Below are 14,034 nucleotides of genomic sequence, written 5' to 3' on the forward strand. Positions count from 1 at the left end.
AATTGTGTAACGGAAGTATCTTTTAACCTCTCCGATTGGAGTTCAGACATCTTAAAAATGACGTATTAAATTCGCTCAATCGGTGTATTTTTCGGAACTATAAAATCTGACATAGTTGATCTATGTATATAATTTAAGCCATATTTTAACATATCCACTTTGTTATGATTTCCAATAATGTTCGAACATTGCAAAAGAAATGATTAACTGTATCTCTAATGAAGCTACGAGTTATGTTTGACTAAAAAGACAAGAACATTAAATGTGAGCAAAACTAAATTAATACTGTTGAAGGTAAATTTGCTATTTACTCTGATAGATCTTCAGTTACAACTCTTTTAATTGCGCTAGCAACCTGTTTGGGAAAGCATGTTCAGATTATAAAATAAATCAAAACTTTTGTAGTGATATAAATACAAAAGCTATTGTTAATAATGTGCTGACTCCACAATCAGTTGAGTTATAAGGCCATTTGAACTAAATGGAATACCATTAAGTGAGGTCTTTGCAGATGGTAAAACCTTAAACCTATAAAAATGTTTTCTATTTTAATCAAGTATTTTGATTGAAAATACGGTGCAACTCTATCAACTCTATCAAGTTGTGATAAAAATTACAAGATGAAACATTTTGACTATTAGCGACCACGTAACTACATCTTTAAAAAAAACTTACATAATATGACAAATTAATTTCATTTACTGCTGATACTACAAAAGAAAATTTTAGTGGTCTTTACAGACCAGGTAGAGGAAATAACATACTTTCAAATTTACAATTATCAAGAACACCTTTAATTGGTGTGGGTTGCTCAGCACATAACCTAAACAACTGTGTTTACATCATGGCATAGATAAACTAAATGTTGCTGTTGAGACAATTGTCTTCAAGATATATTAATGTTTTTGCATTTGCACAGTTCGTACTTAAGAATCATAAGAATACCGTGCACTTGTTGAAGCTGAATTCAGGCGGTTATTGTCCCACACTAGTACACGAAGGCTTTTACTCTTTTAATGGTATTACGCGGCTAATTCAAATTTTTCCTGCTTTGAAACTGCGTTAATAATACTAGAAGAACTATCCACTGAGTATGATTTTCATGAGAAAATAACTCTGAGCAGTTGTGCCCAAAAAATAAAATGATAATGCTATCATTGATGCATCATGAAGCAAAAGCTAGATAGAGTGCAAAGAAACTACTAGAAATTGATGAATTATAAAACTTGTCAAAAGTTAGTGTTGAAACAAATATACTACTAATGGATAAACTCAAGGTGGCCCACTTGCATTTGGCGGTAATAATATTGATGTCGCGTGCCTTGCAGCACAATAAAGGTTCCACAATAATCATATGAACGATTACTTTATCGGCAACTGGGCAGAGAGGTATATACTCTAGTCATCGAATATTGTTAAATAATCTACAATTCATAAGGTATTTACAACGAAAGTGACAATTGAAAGTTTTTTTAGGTAAAGCTATAAATCAATGTGCGCATCCAACAAAAAACGAGCTAATTACCCATGTGAATCAAGCATTTGAACCTTTCAAATCCTATGCACAACTCGATACACCTAGAAGAAAAGAGATTACTGGGGTATGCCATGAATGACACACCAGCGAATTTACGAAAACGTCGCAAAATTCGAAAATCATGTTTTAATATGTGTGCCCTATTTGTGATAAGCAATGTATTTTAACCACAACGTGCAAGTAGTGTGTGAAATCACTACTTACTACGTATTTTTTATTGTTTAAATAAAATACTAAGAGTTAAAGTAAACCGACTTGATATTATGGGGGTCAATAAATTTTACCTTGGAAAATGAAATGTATACCCAGGACCCGTGCATTGACGAGACGGTTTAATAGTAGATGTAAGGTATACATATTTAAAATTAAATCTTATTCAACACGAGTTCAAACTCTATGGAAGAACTATCTTTTTAATATATTTTATTATCGATGAATGGTGAATTAAGCGACAATTGAGCACTATTACGTTTAATTTAGATGATTCAAAAGTAGGTTGAGAAACTAATCCAATTCATCAAAGGATCATTCGAAAATAGCTAACCTATTCTAGCATTTTTAACATTTCAGAGACTTGGTCAATTATCAATCAATAGTGTTCTCGTGATCATTGAAATTTAGAAAGCCTTATGCCAAGTATTAAATTATAATTTGAATAAATTACACAATTACAATATTAAGTAAACTTCCACTAAAAGTGATATAGGAAGACAATATGTTTTATTTTTAATTTGAGGATAACTTAGCTAAGAAAAATCTTCCGACCATTTTTGATTATAAATGCTTTGAATTTATTAATACCAGTTAATAAACTTATCACGAAACTATATCTTAGAAATCTGGTCTTGGGGTTCCTAATAGTTATTTACGATGATTTAACACAATCACTTATATGACATTTTTCATGAGTCTGTCTGTCGGGTTTTGTTCTAATAAAAATTTAATTCATATTATACCACGTTAGTTTTTTAAATAATACTGCTCCGCACTACTAATGACATATCATTGAACAGATTTCAGTTATTTGTATAGCCCAGGGATAAAAAAATGTCAGCATCTTAGAGCGATATGGGCAAACCCCAGAATAAATAAATATAAATACGCCTAATAAAAGATTCATAGTAGATGTCTATCGAATCAATCATATACATACTTGCAGTTTTTTTCTCGTAATCAACAAACTAATAAACAGCAATAATCGTTTCTCTTAACTAAAAACTCTCCTTTTACAAATTTTTTCCTCAATATATATACCCTATGCTTTTCCTAAAATATCCTTCTAGACACCGTCATAAATCACCGCAAACGCGTATTTATAATTATTATTGGTAAATCTATTAAAGCTATTAAATCCCTAACGTCATTAAATGTTCTAGAACTTTCCGAAATAACACTCCTCCTTGATCCTTACGGATCATCCAAATAGCAATCAAAGTATTTCGAAGGCATGCGCCGTTCCCGACCACTCAGTCGCATAAGCATGTCGATTTCTTGGGGTCTATCTTCAGCGTCGATATTTTCCTCGTTCGTCTCTAATACAATCCTTAACTTGCTCTCCTTGGTTTTTAGCGCTTTCTTGACCAGTTTCTATTTCCACATCAGGGATTCTTCTCTATTTCCACATCAGGAATAATGCAGGACTGAGTATCATTTTGAGGTCTAACGTGTTTCACATGACGCGAAATGCCGTTCACTTCTACGATTTGTTTCGACGCATTCCGAGTTATCGTAGCTGGTTGCCACTTTGTATAGCACCTCGCATTTGGTGGTTTCAGCCAGACTTTATCGCTAATTCGAAATCTCTCGTTCGTGACAATTTGCGCAGGAAGATTCTCTTTTACCAATCCTTTCACACCAATGGAATAACTGTATATTTTGTCCATCGGACTTGCACCATTTTTGTCGAGTGAGACATTGTACCAATATAGTGCTTCCGGTACCGACATTTTCGATCGTTCTGCTATTCTCTTGATCGTACGGTGGATTCTTTCCACAATTCCATTTCCTTTAGGATAATAAGCGGCTCTTAATCTAATTTGTACTCCCCAACTATCAAGAAAACTCCTTATCCCTGTAGTTTTAAATGTCGGGTCATTGTCAGTCAATATATCCGACGGTGCTCCACGTTCCCAAAAAATAAGACGGAGTATTCGGACTATAGCAAGTCTTCCGTATGAGCTTGATAATTGTCACCACAACGCGTATTTTGAAGGTCCGCAATCAATTAGACTCAAAAACTTGTTTCACCTCAACGCTAACATTGTATTCTTCAATTAGCTGTTGCAAGACGCTCAGTCTTCTTCGAATCAGCATTTCATCCGTCGCTTTTGATCTCAACCTTGATTTTCCTGTAAGGGCGTCAGAAACCCAGTGGAATACTGTCACGGAATCGGGTAAAACAGTCACTTTCTTTAGCTTCCACATCAGAGCCATATTCATTCCACGTATCACAGCGTCTAATTCTGCCATGTTTATATGAATAGCAGACGTTTCTTTTCGCAGCCATGTTGCATCCTCCACAGTAGTTTCCTCAACTTGAATAAGAGCACCAATCGCTAAAGAACTGGCATCAACCCACACTTTTCCCTCATCACCACACACAGCCCAATCACCACAAGCAGGCTTGCAACGTTCCACCTCAGCAAATACTTCTTTAAGCACCCACTTAACATTCTCATCACAAATTTCATCGTCCCAACCCTTCGTCAGACTGACAGCTTTCCTCTTCAAGAGACTATAAATCACTCGTAGCCAACCACACACGGGCAAACGTCCTACCAACTGTCCACAGATTGAAAACACAACTCTCCTGGTTAACTTTGCGAGATAGCATCAACTCGATTCCCTCTGGACCACATCAGTTTGTTACCAACCTTGCGCACACCCAATCCTAACACAAGAACTCCATAATCACCAATCTGCTCACCTTCTTTACTTTCAAAACCATATTTTAAAAAATGCCTCTTGACATAATTAAGACTCACCACACTTTCGTCTACGAAAATGTCGTCTACATAAGCGGACATTCCACTCTTCACTAATTCGTCTTGATCAATGACGGCACTCACAACGAAGTTCATGATCATTGGCGCAACATTCAATCCGAAACCAAGTCGTGTCAAACAATACCTTTTATTTCGAAACACCGCTGTTTGGAAGGGCCAAAGAAATTTATCAGTTTTTAGTTAAAGATAAGCCTTGCGTAAATCAATAACTGCTGGTTTGTTACCCATTCTTCTTCATTCTCTTAGCTTTTCGACACACACATCTGCGTCTCTCGTGTATGTCTTAATGAAATCGTTAGCTTCTCTCCAGTCCAGAACAGGTCGGACTTTGTTGTCTTTGTTTCTCTGAATGACAGCCATTAAAGGAATCCGCCCTTTGGGCGGCCCCAATTCATTTTCGTCATACTCTAACAGCCACTTCCGATCAATCCAATCCTGTAGTTCGTAGTCTGCTCTAGCGTATTGTGGAATTCCGTACTGTGCCACTTTATTATGCAATCGATTGGGGCTTTCTCCATCTCTCCATTTCCAATTGACTCTCTATTCAACACCGTTAAAATCTGCTTCATGATCTTTCTTTTTTATTTCAATTTTCTTGACTTTGTCTATGTTCAAAGCCGATGCTTCACAGTAACTTAATCCGAACTTTGCTTTTCCCAAAGGAGAAATGGATACTCCTCCTAGTAAATTAATGGGACTCATTCCGAGAATCATATCAACTCCAAACGGTTGGAAGTCCACTAAAATCACTTCATTACACCAAACAAATAACAGATAATGCGCTCATTCCACTGTTGTTCAGGAGCGAGGTAGCGCAGATTCCTCGCTCCTACAATCGTTTCCCTGCAGCTGCCAGCATTTTGATGCAATGTGTCCTTCCTCACGACATTTAAAACATATAACAGTCTTCGGTGACAAGTTCTTCGCAAGCAAACAATTCTTTGCAATGTGATTCAAACCTTTGCAGTTGTAACACACTAACGCGGTTTTTGTAGCATGGCGTCTAGATACAACGCCAACAGCATCACTGTCAATCACATCAGCACAGTTTAAAGCAGCTCTCACTCTGGGTAACATTTAATCAATCGGGTCCATTACGGCTCGAAATCTTGATGATAAGACTACTGTCAAACCCACAATAAACGCCAAACGCACAGACTCCTCTGGGAATTTAGCAAGATGGGCTAATCATCTTAAATGAGCCAAAAACACGTCGGCTTTTTCTCCGTCACATAAATTTCGTTTTGTAAGCAGTTCATATGCAGTAAAGGCATCTACAGAAAACGCCGCTAATAACACACATTCGACTTCCACTATATCTTTTTTATCTTCCGCGGTTAAAGCATCGTACACTGCATAAGCAGCTTCTCTGAGAAAAATCGAAAAAGCAGTTCAAGCTTTAAGTTCTGAATTTCAGCAATCACTTTCGTTCGTTGAATCCAAACAGCAGCATCTGAAGTGCCATCATACGTTTCAAACATATCAAATAATCTCATACTTGGCTCCATGCCCGGTTAGCTTGTAGTTTTTTTCTCGTAATCAACAAATTAATAGACAGCAATAATCTTTTCTCTTAACTAAAGACTCTCCTTTTACAAATTTTTTCCTCAATATATACACCCTAAACTTTTCCTAAAATATCCTTCCAAACACCGTCAGAAATCACCTCAAACACATATTTACAATTATTATTGATAAAAACTATTAAAGCTTTTAAATCCCTAACGTCATTAAATGTTCTAGTACTTTCCGGAATTACAATACTAAGTAAATATTTTCTAATGATATATACAAATGGCTGTTTTACTAGGTTAGCTATTAAATGTCGTTCATTCTGTTTCTGATTTTTAAAAATTTGCAGACCCGTAAAATATTTTTTTATGGTCTACGCATGCGCTTCGTAGAACTGATTTTGAACGATATTAATGTTCCTAAAGTCTTAAGACCTCGGTTATATTACCCGTGAATGATCATATAAATTTATGTACGTGTATTTAATCTTGGGTGTAAAATGAATGAAATTAGTTGTTCCCTCGATTTAGTAAATTCTCGACAGGACTTAGAAAAATCTGACATGATTCTTTGTACTAATAGAATACAAAATTATTAGTAAAATTTTTCCTTTAAAAATAATAACATAATAAAATTTTACTAGTAACTTTACATAATAATTTAAAAAATGTTAATAAAATTTTAAAAAATCCAAGCTTTTAAAAGTTTGTATTTCTTAAATTTTTAATAATGTTTGTTTAAAAACATTATTAACAAATGATTTTAAAATTTGAATTTAACTATTTTCAAAAACAAGTTTACCTGTTGAAAAGCATTTTTTTTTTGCCATATATGCAAAGTTAGTGCAAAAATTAAAAATCATGAAATGTTGTACACAATGTATTATGTTGAAACTTGCACAGGAAGTACGAAAAAGAACTTTAAAGGTAAGTAAAATAATTTATTAAGCTCTAGATCATCATTAGATGTAAATCTAAACTGCATCAAAGTTGTCACAATGTTACATTTCTTTTTTTCTTTTTTGTGGCTGAATGATTTGAAATAACTTTTTTGTTTCATCCAGAATTGTTTAAGAATAAACACAAGGTGAGAACAAAGAATTTTCATATGCTGGAGTACCAATCATTGTATGAGGTCTAACTAAATTTAACTGCCATCATGGGAAGAACATAAATATCAGTGCAAAAGCTCAGTACTGACAAAATATAAAATAATAAGCTGTATGTATGAAGGTTTTTATAAACTTAATTCTAAGCATAATTTCGTACAAGTAGAAAAAATTGTTTTAGGATCTATAATTATCATCCTTTTATTTTTTTCATTTTTTCAATTTTTGTTGTGTTCAGGTTTTAAACAACTTGTGAATAAAGTGTTATTTTATTTGATTCTTAATTTTTTTTATTCCTATTGCATAGAGCACAGATCATTATTTCCAAAAAAATTGAGTTATTCTGCAGGATACCAAGAAATTTGATTGTCCGGCCAAGGAGTATATAAAAAAAATTGTAAACTTACACCATATTGTATACACCAGTGACAAACAGGTTGTACAATGTAGCTTCGTTTCAGTGCAATAGTAGGGAAACTTACCAATGCTAACTTGGTGATGTCAATCGCTTTCCAAATTGTACTTGTCCTTCTTGGTTTTTAATGCGTATCCCTGCATTTTTTCGCCATTTTTATTAAATCGAACCTTTCCTGGTCTGACTTTGATAACTCTTATGGAAATTCACCATATTTCATCGTAGACCCTTTCTCAGATAAACATTTTTTATCTATTTATTTAACCTCAAAATTTTGCTCGGTGTCGCACATATTAGTGACTAGTCAATGGAATGACTTTAAAAAATAAACCTGGTATATTTTAAAACGAGGAAATAATACCAGTAATTTTAAAAGAATAGTGATATAAACAATAATATTAAAAAAACGGGAATTTTCATATTAATCTTAATATTATTATTACTACAGAAACGTTTAATGTTTAATGTCGCTTTATTAGTTATGCTTTAAAAGAACGCGTTCTCAAAATGCACGCGATCATTTGAGAAAGACCTCGTAAGCGACTTGAAACTTTTTCCTTATGAAATTTAATTATAAGTTTAGATATATTACATAAAGAATCATACTAACATAAATAATCATCGTTAAGATCGTATTATAATTGAAGTAAGCATACAAAATAGCTAAATATACATTTTTATTAGACAAAGTAGGAAGGATTTAAATTTTTATTACATGAAGTACCAAGGATTTTAAGTAGACAGGATTTTAATATTTTTAAGTCGTTTATATTTTGTTTGTTTTAGCTTTTCTTTTAGCAGTTTTATTACTTAATTTTTCTGAAGGAAAATAGGGGTATGGATGTTATTTAAAGTTATACTAATGCTATTTCCATAAAATGGTTATTACTACTTTAAAATTTCTGTGATGCTATTAACTATTTTTGTTCTTCTTTAAAAAATTTAGAAAAATTATATTAAAATTTTGTGCTAACACTGACATGGCATGTCACATGTTATTGTATGTAAAAGTTAAATTTTGTAATGAGGATTACAGCTCTTATGAAAAAACAAAGGTAAGGAGTATTGTTTGTAAATATATATTTTGTTTACTTTGAATCTTTTTAAATTTTCATGCGTCATTTTTAAAATTTTTGTTTGCACACGTTTACTGTTTGCATTTATGCTTTTTTAATATGTATGTGTATGTGGTAATAAATGCTTTATAGTTGTTTTAACGATGTGTTTTTATAATAATGTAAAGTGTTTTTTTATTGTTTGTGTATGTATTAATATGTATTATATAATTGTTTTTTAAAAATGTGTTTAATTATGTATATAAGGTATATACTAAACCTTATATACATATTTAAAAACATTTATCGTGTTTAAAGTTGGTACATATGTTTATATTATGTTGTTTCAAAGTGATGTGACTTTGTAAACGTGTAGAGTAAGTTTGTCAACTTTGGCAGCTAAATGATGTACTTATAACAGAGGGTTACACGATAATGTTTATTGTCAAAAAATACATATTAATGTATTTTAATAACATTTTGCCTAATGTTCTTGTTTATGTTCTGTTATATATAAATGTTATCTTACTTAAGTTATGTTATATACATATTATATTAACTTATGGTGTGTGCTATTGTTGTGTGTTAATGCTGTGATGTTTTTTGTTATCTTTTGAGTTGATAGACATTTGGCTTATCTTTATACTGGTGTCTATTGTTAAAAATTGAAATAGGTAATTTTATTAAAAATCACTGCTTTTAATCATTCACTAAAAGCCAATACAAATTATTATGCCATATATACAATTTATTTTATCTTTATTTGATATTTTGTCTTTAGCGCTGTTTACTACATGATTTTGCTATAAAAATATTAATTCCAGAATTCCGATGTTCCAGCATAAATTATTTTGTGAAAGCTAACATGAAATAATAATTTTTACAACTACTACTCTGGTAAATCATATAACTTTTCTCTATATGGTGCATTGATTTTCATTTTTTGTATGTAATGTTTTTCTTATTTATTTACTTATTACATTTTTTATCTTAGATTTACCAGATAATGTATTAATGTGATATAGAAGAACGAAATATTGTGAAGTTTTGTGAATTTTTGAAAAAACGTTTACTAATTATTTTCTTAAAAGAAATAATTTTTAAGTTTGCATCAAAGGGTTTGCAACATTTTTTTTTATTTTTCTTTGTTAGCAGTATGTTTATTATAAGAATTGCATGTTTTTAGTAATTATTTTTATTATTATTTGCTATGCAAATTTTTTTTCAGGCATCTCCTAGCTGATATATTTATATAAATATATATATATACATTAATATATATATATATATATATATACATATATATATATATGTATGTATATATATATATATATATATATATATATATATATATATATATACTTAAAGTCATAAGATTATTGTATAATTTATTTTAAATGTCAGTCTGCTATATATAAAAATTATTTGTGTATGCTATTTAGAGTAGAAAAAAATTATATAGGAAAGATTGCAATCTTCAGGATACGTTTAACATTTTTTGTTACTATTTTAAATTAAAAGTGAAGTTAAAATGGATATTAGGCTAGAAGCAGATATTAGTTTAGAAAATGGAAATATTAATAGGCAAGTTTTTTGTGGCAGAAATGAAAGAGATAGACTTAGGCGAGATGAAATTATTAATGGACAAAATGCTGTTCTGCAAGCAGCAAATAATTCGAATTCAAATGAGGAGAGCTTGGTTAGGCAAAAAATTTCCTGATGAAACACATTTTTATGTTGCCATAATGGAAAGGTAGTTTTGTTGCAATCTTCATCATTTCCACAAGACTTGAAAGATGTATTTAAAGGAAACTATGCAGATAGAAATGCCAATTTAAAATTTTTAAAATATATTAGAAATTGTAATGCCTGCCTTTCTTTCGCTTGATTTGAAGCTAATGTAGTTCAACCCATGAATCATAAGCCGCCAAGTTTTAGAATATGTGGTCAAGTTTTTCATCGTATTAGTAATACAAGACCAAATCAAGATGCTCCGCCGACATATTGTCAACTATACGTCTATGATTAACTTGCAGCTGTATATTTTAGAATAGAAAAATGTGGTAATGATCTTCGCTTTAATGATTTAATGTTTCTATTGCAAACAATTATTAGTGAAAATAACCCATTTGCCCTTGCATTTAAAAACATGGCGGAAGTGGAAGATGAACAAATTCGTCAAGTAGCTCTAGAAAGTCGCTCAAATGTCAGTTGTAAAAATGTCTTTACTTAAAGTGCAAGATAGACGTCGCTATAATCTCACTTCACATAATGAAGTTGCAGTTGCGTTTGTTATTGAAGATGGTGCACCACCTGCTTCCAGGGAGGTTGTTATTTACCCAAGAGGTCATCCTCTTAAAACTATATCAAGTATGTCTGCCAACTTAGATCCTTTGGTTTATCCTCTGTTTTTTCCAAGGGGTGATGCTGGTTGGCATAATCTGTTGGTCACAACCCTAAATATGCTACATTGGTTAGAAATTATGTTACATTATCTCAGTATTATAATTATAAACTTTCAGTTAGACAATTTTTTTCTTCACTCTTTTATGGCAATAAACTGTTTCAGCAATATACTGTTGATGCGTATGTGAAAAATTGAAGGCCAGCGCCTTGGTTTCATCAAAAATAACTAAAACAAACTAAGAAGCGAGCAGTATGATGTCTTAAACAAACATGTAATCAATCTTGGAAACAATCATAATGTTACACCAGGGCGTGTAGTAGTTTTGCCATCAACATATGTAGGAAGTCCTAGAGCTTTAAAGGAAAAATTTGAAGATGCTATCGCTATAATTAAAAAGTATGGTAAACCAGATCTTTTTATTACCTTCGCTTGCAACCCAAAATGGCGCGAGATAACTGAAAATTTATATCCAGGTCAGACAGCAAATGATAGACCTGACTTGGTTATTCGAGTACTGTATCTTAGGGAAAGTTGTAAAACATGTTCATGTTATTGAGTTTCAAAAGCGTAGTTTGCCAAATGTTTATATTTTACTTCACTTTGTATATGATGATAAACTTAATAATTTAATATCTGCAGGAATTCCAGATACGATTGTTAATCGTGATCTTTATGACGTTCTTAAAACTTGCATGATTCACGGTCCATGTGGCATAGTTAATTCAAATTCTCCCTGCATGAAAGATGGGGTGTCCAGCAAAAACTATCCTAATGATTTTAGTCCTAACACAGTAGCAGTTCATAATAATTATCCACTCTATAGCCGTCGTGATACTAGTCTGTTATCAATATAAAAGGTTAAAATGTAAATAATCGCTAGGTGATACCTTACAATCCATGGTTATCAAAGAAATATCAAGCTCTCATTAATGTTGAAGCTTGCATGTCTGTTAATGCTCTTAAATATTTGTAGAATTATGTATACAAGGGTCACGACTGTGCCAATATTGTAATAAATGAAAAAATTAATCATGTTAAAAGTCAAAACTTTTTTGGATTGCCGTTGTGTAAGTTCACCTGAAGCATTGTGGCGAATTTTCGAGTATCCAATAAGTCATATGTCGCACATTATTATTGGCCTTCAAGTTCATCTACCTGAAAATCAATTAGTGTATTTTAGAGATGGAGCAGAACAAATGGTTTTCGATTGCGCAGCTCATCGTTATACGTACCTAACGGCATGGTTTTAGTTAAATGCTGAAAATGAAAGAGGACATTGCTATTCGTATGTAGACATTTCTTATCACTTTATATTTGATGATAAACTTTGTAAATGAAAGGTTAGACAAAAGGGTGGTAATAAGGTGATAGTAGGAATGTATAAAATTAATCCAATTGGAGAATTTGTTTTTTTGTTACCTTTGCCAGCAAAAGATGCAACATTAACAACTTGGGTAGATGTGCATACTGTTGATGGTATTGTACTTGAAACATTTCGTGAAGCATGTGTTTTGAAAGGTTTGTTGCAAGATGACACTGAATGGTAGAATACTCTTTCTGAGGCAATTTTAACACGTATGCCAAAGCAAATTAGACTAGTGTTTTCAATTATTTTGACCTTTAATTTAACCTGACAATTCTTTGCATCTTTGATGGACGATTTCAATCAGCGCTCAGTCCCACTTCTAACAGCTAAACAAGCCAATCTTCATCACATTGAAAAGATTATAAATCAAAGTGGCAAAACGCTGGCTGATTACAATCTGCCTGTTATTGATGAGTTTATGCGCCTAAATCTAGAAAATTTTGATGAAAATGTTTAACAATTTATAGACGAAGCCAATCAAATGAGACTATTGTTTAATGTCAATTCTTTTAATGTATATAATGCTATCCTTGCTGCGCTGAATGAGCAACCAAGTGTAGAAAATCAACATTTTAGATTGTTTTTCATAGATAGACCAGCTGGTAGTAGAAAAAACATTACTTATAATTATTTGATTGCTGAAACCATAAGTCGGGGCTTTAAATCTGCTACAGCTGCATGGACTAGCATACCAGCAACTCTTCTTACAAATGGATCTACATTGCATGTCTTTTATTCAAACTTCCTGTTCCAATATTTGGTAATAGCAAATGTAATGTAACTCCTAACTCAATAAACGGGCATTTTTTAAGACAAGTTTCTTGTTTATGCTTGATGAAACATCCATGATACCTAAACGTGGCTTAAATGCAATTGAAAGGTTGTTAAAAGATATATACAACAACTTTCCGTTAGAAAAAAAAATCATTATTTTTGGTGGTGACTTCAGGCAAATTCTGCCTGTTGTGAAAAGAGGACAACCTGCTGAAATAGTAGAATCGTGTTTAAAATGGTCATTGCATTGGCAATGGGTGCAGAAGTTTGCATTAACTGAAAATATGAGAGTGCTAATAGGGTAAGGTGACTTTTCCCAATGGCTACTAAAACTTGGGAATGGAACAATACCTGTCAAAGAGAAGGATCCTTTTAAAGTATGCCTTGAAATACCAAATCAGTGCATTATTAGTGAAAATAAAACGATTGTTGAAAAGATTTTCGGAAATACTGAATAAAATGATTATTCTAAACGCGTGAAGTTAACACCAACTAATATTGATTTATAATTAATCAATGAAGAAGTGCTTGAATGTCTACCGGGTGAAGTCAAAATTTATTTAAGTGCTGATCAAATTGATACTGATGATTTTAATGAAAGAAATAACTTTCCTTTTGAGTTTTTGAACAGTTTAACTCCTTCAGGTACGCCACCTCATTAATTAAAATTGAAAATTGGTTGTGTAATTATGCTACTTAGAAATTTGGATCTTAAAGCTGGGCTATGCAATGGTACTCGGATGAAATTTTGTGCTCTTCAAAGTAATTATATTGATGCAGAGGTTTTAACAGGCGTTTCCAGTGTTAAAGGGTTTTTTATCCTCGAATTCAGTTGGCTCCATCAGATTCTAATTT

The sequence above is a fragment of the Hydra vulgaris genome, chromosome 10 (assembly GCF_038396675.1).
Source record: "Hydra vulgaris chromosome 10, alternate assembly HydraT2T_AEP".
Lineage (NCBI taxonomy): Eukaryota > Metazoa > Cnidaria > Hydrozoa > Anthoathecata > Hydridae > Hydra > Hydra vulgaris.